This window comes from Gossypium hirsutum, chromosome D10 (assembly GCF_007990345.1).
Source record: "Gossypium hirsutum isolate 1008001.06 chromosome D10, Gossypium_hirsutum_v2.1, whole genome shotgun sequence".
Taxonomy (NCBI): Eukaryota; Viridiplantae; Streptophyta; class Magnoliopsida; order Malvales; family Malvaceae; genus Gossypium; species Gossypium hirsutum.
The window spans coordinates 57176474-57184406 of NC_053446.1; the positions used below are offsets into that span (position 1 = coordinate 57176474).

At 29.5% G+C, this 7933-nt stretch overlaps 1 pseudogene; it reads right to left on the reverse strand.

The window, feature by feature from the left end:
* Positions 1-576: 576 nt before the first annotated feature.
* LOC107915544 (wall-associated receptor kinase-like 2) lies at positions 577-2316 on the reverse strand (annotated as a pseudogene).
* Between the last annotated feature and the right edge of the window lie 5617 nt (positions 2317-7933).

Below are 7933 nucleotides of genomic sequence, written 5' to 3' on the forward strand. Positions count from 1 at the left end.
AATATTATCTCTAGCGGCGTTTTTGTTTGTAAACGCTGCAAACGTTTGAGACGTTTTTGTTAGCGGCCTTTTTTGCGGCGCAAAGCGCCGCTAAAGGCCTAAAAAAACGCCGCTAAAGACCTATTTTGGTGTAGTGATTTATAGACATATTTTCGCCAGTAACACCTAGTAGAACTTATTTGCCAAAGAATCATTATGGAAGCAGGTTACAAAAACGAACGGAAAGAGAAAAATCAAAAGAAGATGTCACAATGAAAATGGGTAGAAAGATGTGATTATCAACTTTTATATCTAATGAATAGTAATTTATAAATTTATACATGTGATGTCACGTAATTTATTCCACGCCATTTTTATATGCAATTATATAAGAATGTATATAATTATCATATTATAATGTGTATTCTTTTATTAGTGATATATAATTATATAAAAATGTATATTGCAATTATTCATTTGATCATTAGAGGTGGTGTGTCGTGTGTGAGACAGTGCAGTTGTCAGTAACAACGGTTTTTCTTGAACCTTCAATTTTATGAACAAATTAAGGTCAGAGCCATAGGACAGAAAACAGAATAGAAACTTATAGATCTTGTACTAAACTGGATTCCAACATAAGTGGATGAACATCTGATTCTGATGTAGATGTCATGCTGCAATTTGGATAATGCTCCGTTGAGAATGAAGTGAAATCCCAACTCTCAGTCGATTTTCTTACAACGACCTCAGCTTGTTTAAGCTGATCAATGGGGATGCAGTCACCTTGTCAAGATCTAAGTCTCTCGAGTTCCATGGCCACTTCTTTCATTGTTGGTCTATATCTCCCATCTAAATTCAAGCATCTTTTCGCAATTTCAGCAACCGCTACTACTTCATCCTTTTGATCGTCCTTCCCAATTTCAGCATCGACAATATCCAGTAGATGGTTTTCTTCCATCGACGACATAAAATACGAGACTAAGCCTCTCTTTTCTTGCGATCCAAATGTCGAGACTGCCTTTTTACCAGTTAAGAGCTCAACAATAACCACCCCGAAACTATAAACATCACTCTTTTCAGTAAATTGATTTGACTGGAAATATTCAGGATCTAAGTACCCAAAAGTCCCAAGCACTTGAGTCGTCAAGTGAGTTTGATCAATGCTGATTGATCTAGATGTTCCGAAGTCTGATACCTTTGCTCGGAACTTTTCATCTAGTAGTATGTTACTAGACTTGATATCTCGGTGATAAATGGGGATGGATGCAGATGAGTGCAAGTAAGAAATTGCACTTGCAACTCCACTGCAATGAGTAATCGTATATCCCACGACCTCGGGTACTCTTCATTTTGGTCATGAATGAGATGGAAAAGGGTTCCATTAGGGATGAACTCATAAACAAGGAGGGGCACTTCGGTCTCCAAGCAACAGCCTAATAGCTTGACAATATTTCTGTGATCAATTTGAGAAAGAATAAAGATCTCATTGATAAATTGTTCAAGATACCCTTCGTTTACAGTCTTGGACTTCTTTATTGCAACAATTCTCCCATCAGACAACATTCCTTTATAAACCACACCTTGACCACCACAACCCAATATTCTGTTCTCATTATATTGATCAGTAGCTATTTCCAACTCTTTGGAATTGAAGAGTTTAGCTTTATCCAGACCACCTTCATTTGAAGACATCTTTTTCTGAAGCAACAGTCCACCATTTCTTTCAAAAAGTTTTTGTTTAAGTTTTATGTACTTTCTTTTCTGCAGTATCTTACAAAACCACCAAACCCCAGCAATTAGAAACAAGAGCCCTATACTTAAACCAATACCTGCATGAGATCAAAATAAATATGTCGATACCACTTATTTGATCAACTCGTAACATGGTCAATGTTACCATTTATGTTACCGTTTGAATAAAATTTAGATGGCCATATCTGAAACAATATCCACCATTTCTTTCGAAGAGTTTTTGTTTGAGTTTAATGTAGCAATATCTTATAAAGCCACCATACCCCGACAATTAGAAATAAGATCCCTAAACATAACCCAACATCTGCATGAGATCCAAATAAATATGTAACTTAAATCATTAGCTCCTAAAATCGTTAATGTTACCATTTAAGCTACTATTTGAAATAAAAATTAGTAGGACATGACTCTTGTTATATGATGTGTATCTTATAAAAATATATATTTTTTTAAGATGTTAAATGCTCCACTTGGAAACTTGTGTTTGAAATATTGGTTTTGAATTTCAATTGTCATCATGTAAATGATAAGAAAAAATTGAGTACAAATTAGTTGAGATTCAATCTAATTTATATTAGAAAATATATAAATATGGATTTGTCAAATTCAAAAATATTTAAAAGAGTTTAAATTCATTATTAAATAAATTTTTAATAAATCCATGAATTTGAGAATATTATATTTCTAAATAGTTTACTAATTTAATTTACACTGTTTTTAAAATTTAAATCTATATCTTAAAATCTTACTATGTAAAGTCTACTAAGAGTCTTTACACTACTATGTAAAATTTATTTTAGTCCCTCTATTAAAATTTACTCTATATTTGTCCCTATACATTAAAGTTTTATTAATTTATAATAGGGTAAACTACACCCATGGTCACTTTTGTTTACCTTAGGTTATGTTTTAATCACTTATGTTTGAAATGTTACGTTTTAGTCATTTACGTTATCATGTTGTAACATTTTAGTCACTGAGCCATTAATCGTTGTTAATGGTGTAACGGTAAGCTGATCTGGCACGTTAAATCATCATTTTAAACAAAATTTTAGGTTAAATTATACAATTGATCCCATATTTTTTTCGTTTTAAGTAATTTAATTTTTTTTCTTTTATGTTCTTTAAACTTTCCTCTCTTTTTTCATTCTCTTTTGTTTCTCCCTCTGTTTTCATACCTTTCCCATTTCTTTTAACATATTAGGAAGTCGAATTGGCAATGAAAAAAGAAGTAGGAAGTCGACTGTCATCATTTGCCTATAACCAAAACCCATAAACCCATACCATGCTTCTTTTTTCACTACCAATTCGACTTCTTGGTATGTTAAAAGAAATAAAGAAGGTAGAAAAACAGAGGGAGAAGTAGAAGAGAATGGACAAAAAAAGAAAGAAAGAAAGTTAAAAGAACATAAAAAAAAATTGCTCAAAACGAAAAATTATGGGGACCAATTGTATAATTTAACCTAAAGTTTTTGTTTGAAATGATGATTTAACGTGCCACGTCAGCTTACCATTACACCATTAACGACAATTAATAGCTCAGTGACTAAAATGTTACAACACGATAACGTAAGTGACTAAAATGTAACATTTCAAACATAAGTGACTGAAATGTAACTTAAGGTAAACAAAAGTGACCATGGGTGTAGTTTACCCTATTTCTAAATAGTTTACTAATTTAATTTACACTGTTTTTAAAATTTAAATCTATATCTTAAAATCTTACTATGTAAAGTCTACTAAGAGTCTTTACACTACCATGTAAAATTTATTTTAGTCCCTCTATTAAAATTTACTCTATATTTGTCCCTATACATTAAAGTTTTATTAATTTATAATAGTGTTACAAAATATATTATACTCAGTTGATTTACTCACTGACTCATAAAAAATTCAATCATCTCAAATAAGATTAATGTATTTTTTAATTATGTTGTGGCTGAAAAAAAATAGTATAATAAATATTAAACCTGGATTGGAAAAAAAAGAACCTTCCTGTCTAAAATATAAAGAAAGTAATTAGCATTTAATTGAAATGTGCGAACCTAGTGCAACAGCAAGAATGCGAAACCTCTCACTGTTCTGCGGCTTACGATGGCAACCTGTTCCATTTTTCCAGCCATCACCGTTGAACCCATGAGGGCATTAACAATTGTAGCTTCCAGGTGTATTATGACATGTTCCAGATTTACTGCACGGCTTCAGTGTCTCACATTCATCAATATCTACAGTTTTTAAACATTTTAAACAAAAAAGTACTGTTAGCTAATTTCTTCAAAATGAATCTGCAACGGAGAAGAATTTGAAATCTTTACCTTGGCAGCCGTTGAAGAGATAAGGGTTACCCTGAAAACCATCATTACACTTGCACAAATATCCAGGGCCAATTTCTCGATCTATACAAGTACTATTTTGCTTGCAAGCATAATCGTTTGGGTCCTTTTTAGCTTGTTTACAAGTTTGATTCCCGATTGTCCAATCAAGAATAAATGGCTATTTCCTTTTTCTGAAATTTATGTTGGAAAGATCTGATGGAGAGAAGTTGTAGGCTCCATTTTCCACAAGAAATCCATAGCTGCAAGGATTGAACATCGACACTGCGGAATGATTCACAATGCTATCAACTTGTAAGGAATAAACCCGCAATCCATTAGGGATAGCCGACTGGCAGCAGCCAACGCCGGAGCAAGACCCATCAATCACATAGTTCATGTTCGCACAATATGTTAAACATCCGAAAGAGAAATTTCTAGTAGTGACCCTGACGAAGGCGTTTGTGTGACAACCAATGGCAGTGAACTTGTTTCAGGTATGAGATAAGGAAAATTTTGGATGGTAGAAAAAGGGAATCCAACCTGAAGTGCGCCCTGATGAATTATGACAGGCATAACCTATGGATCTGTCATATCGAATGCGCAAAGAACCATCATCCAGGGAGATGTTGAGAACTTCTAAACGTCCGCCGCCTAAGAATGCTTATGGGGGGTTAAAAGAGGTGTCACAAGTAATGAAGAAGTATTTGCTGATGTAGCAATCATTGCGTGTACCAAAAGGGTATGGGATGCTTATGTTTCCGCAGTGGCTTTGACACCAAGGTTTTGATTGAGCTGCTACTGAAGTTGCCATAATTGTTACCATAACTGCAAACACAGTAAGCTTCTTAAACATATCACCAAACCCCATCACCCTCTCTTGTTTGTTTTTCCCACTATCTGGGCTATGTAGATATAGAATATCTTACAGGTAGGAATAGGATGAATGTTTGAAGATTCAACCCCATTTTAATAGACAAGTTGTAGCGGCCACATGATTCATTATTACCCCTCCATTGCCTTTTAAAAATTTCCACTTTCTTTTTCGATTTAAAATCTTTTCTTCATCACTCATAAAAAGAAAAAAGGCTTAAATTTACGTTCCGATGGATAAATAATGCTTAAATAATTATTTTTCAATATTCACCCAATTATTACTAAATTATTTTTATCACTCAAAATATTATATAATTATTTAATTGAATAATAATGGCAGCTTTTAAAATGATATAATAACAACTTTAACCCTTAACATTATGCATTGTGTTAATTTAGTCTTCATTCTAAAAAAATTAACCTTCAACATTTACATAATGTGTAATTTTTTCTTTGTGACCCTTTCTCCTAAAATACTAAAAAAATAAATTACCAACTAAATTTAATTTAAAATATACAAAAAAACCCAAAAATTCATGATAATATTTTTTTATATTTTTTCATTCTTTTAAATTTAACTCTTAATGTCACAAAAAAATGAAGCAAATTTGATAAAAGAACCCAACACGATGTATAAATATTGATAATTATATTCTTTTTAGAATCAATATTAAATTGAAATAATTTATAAAAATTATGGGTTAAAATTATTATTATTATTATGCCAATTTTAAAAATTCCAATTGATGAAAAAAATAATTAAATAGTTAGATAATTATTTTATAATTAGATGATAAAAAAATCAATAATAGTTAAATAATTAATATTTTTAATAAACATTTCCCTTTTTAAAAAGCTACCATTCACCCTGGTAACGCAGCAAATTTAAGTGGTGTACTTGAATATGACAAGTCGACTCAGCTCCAAGTCTTCGTCGATCGTTTGTGTATTTTTCTTTTGCTTTGTTGCTTTATTATCTTATAATAATTAGAATCATCATTTTATACATCAATAATTTGAATGTTTAAAAAGTAGAAATGATTGCTAAGCAAATAAAAATTATTAATTTCATGATTAGTTTTTTAATCTATAATTTTATTTCAATTAAGACATTGTTTTTGGAAAGTTATTTTGAAAAAAAGGTTGAATTTTAATAGAATAATTAAATTTTTACATAATTTCTCAAGTTTTATAAAGTAAAAAAATAAAAAATAAAATTAATATTTTAATTTCCATCTTTACATATAACCATATTAGGATTAATATTTTCATTATAAATATTTTAGATTTATTAATTTATGTGGAACTGCGTCATTAGAAAAGAAAAATCAAATCGTCATAAATCCTAAAAACTGAATCTCTTCTCAAGTACTACAATTATTCATAACTGATCATCAGAGGTGGTGTGGGATACAATGAGTGGTCTGTAATGGTGGTTATTCTTCAACCTTCAATTTCATGGAGAAATTAAGGTCAGAGGAAGAGAGTAAAAACTTAGAGATGTTGTAATGATTTGGATTCCAACATAAGTGGGTGAAGATGCAGTCACTTTGTTGAGTTTTAAGTCTCTTGAGTTCCATGGTCACTTCTTTCATTTGTAGCTAGCGGGCACATGATTCATTTTTACCGCTCCATTGCCTTTAAAAACTTATCACATTCTTTTTCGATTTACAATTTTTCTTCCTGCAAATTAAACTTATGTTCCCATGGATAAGCAATGCTTCTTCATTATTATTTTTATCATTCACTTACGAAAAATTGTAAAATAATCATTTAATTATTTAAGTTTTTCTTTTTCAATTACTAGTTGGATAACAATGACATCTTTTAAAATGGCATAACAGTAACTTTAACATTTAAATTTTATATATTGTGTCAATTTAGTCTTGTTTTTAAAAAATTTGACTCTCAACATTTACATATTTTGTAATTTGAATTTTTTTTACAATTTTTTTTATCATTTCACCTAAAAGCTAAAAAAATAGCTTATCAATTAAATTTAATTGAAAATATACAAAAAAAAATAGAAATGCAAAAAAAAATTCAAGATAATAATTTTCATATTCTTTTCATTTTTTAAAAAAAATTAAGCTTTAATATCACAAAGAAAAATAAAAAAAAAGTAAAAAAAAACAAAACAAATGAAACGATGTATAAATGTCGATGATTATATATATTTTAAATTAAAATTAAAATTAAATTGATATAATTTATAAATATTAAATGTTAAAATTACTATTATGTAAATTTTAAAAACTGTCACTATAATCTGTTGGTAACAAAAAAGATAATTAAATAATTGAATGAAATATTGTAATTTTTTTATAATTACATGAGAAAATAAATTTAATAATAGTTAAATAATTAGTATTATTCATAAAGATTTTGCTTTTTAGAAAGCTACAAATTCACCCCGGGAACACAGCAAATTTAAGTGGGGTCCTTGACTAGTTAGTGTATTTCCTTTTCTTTTGCATTATTGCGAATCCTCTGGACTTATACATCGACTTGTTGACTCCAAGTCTTGGTCGTTTCGTCTGAAACTAATTTTTCAGTATTTATAAAATGGAAGATCAAATTCTCACCTAATTTCCCAAGTTTTTTAAAGTAGAAGAATGATACTTAAAATTAATATTTTAATTTCTATCTTTACAAATAATCTACAATATTAAGACACGAATTCGTCATTTGAAAGGTTTTAACTCAGATTAATATTTTCATTATAAGTATTTTAGACTTATTATTATAAATTTTGTTATATGAAACTGTATTGTTTTATTTGAAAAGTGGCATGAGACTTAAGTTTTGGGTTTATGTAGCATGTATAACATTTAATATGATTTTAAGGTATTAAAACTTGGATTTTGAACTAATTATGCATAAATTATGATTTTTATTAGAACTATGTTAAATATCACTTTTTCGCTGCATTGTTATGTAAATGAGATTTGAGAAACATATAAAACTGGTAATAACTTTTGCAAAGTAATTAATAAAATCAATCGATTTTTGAA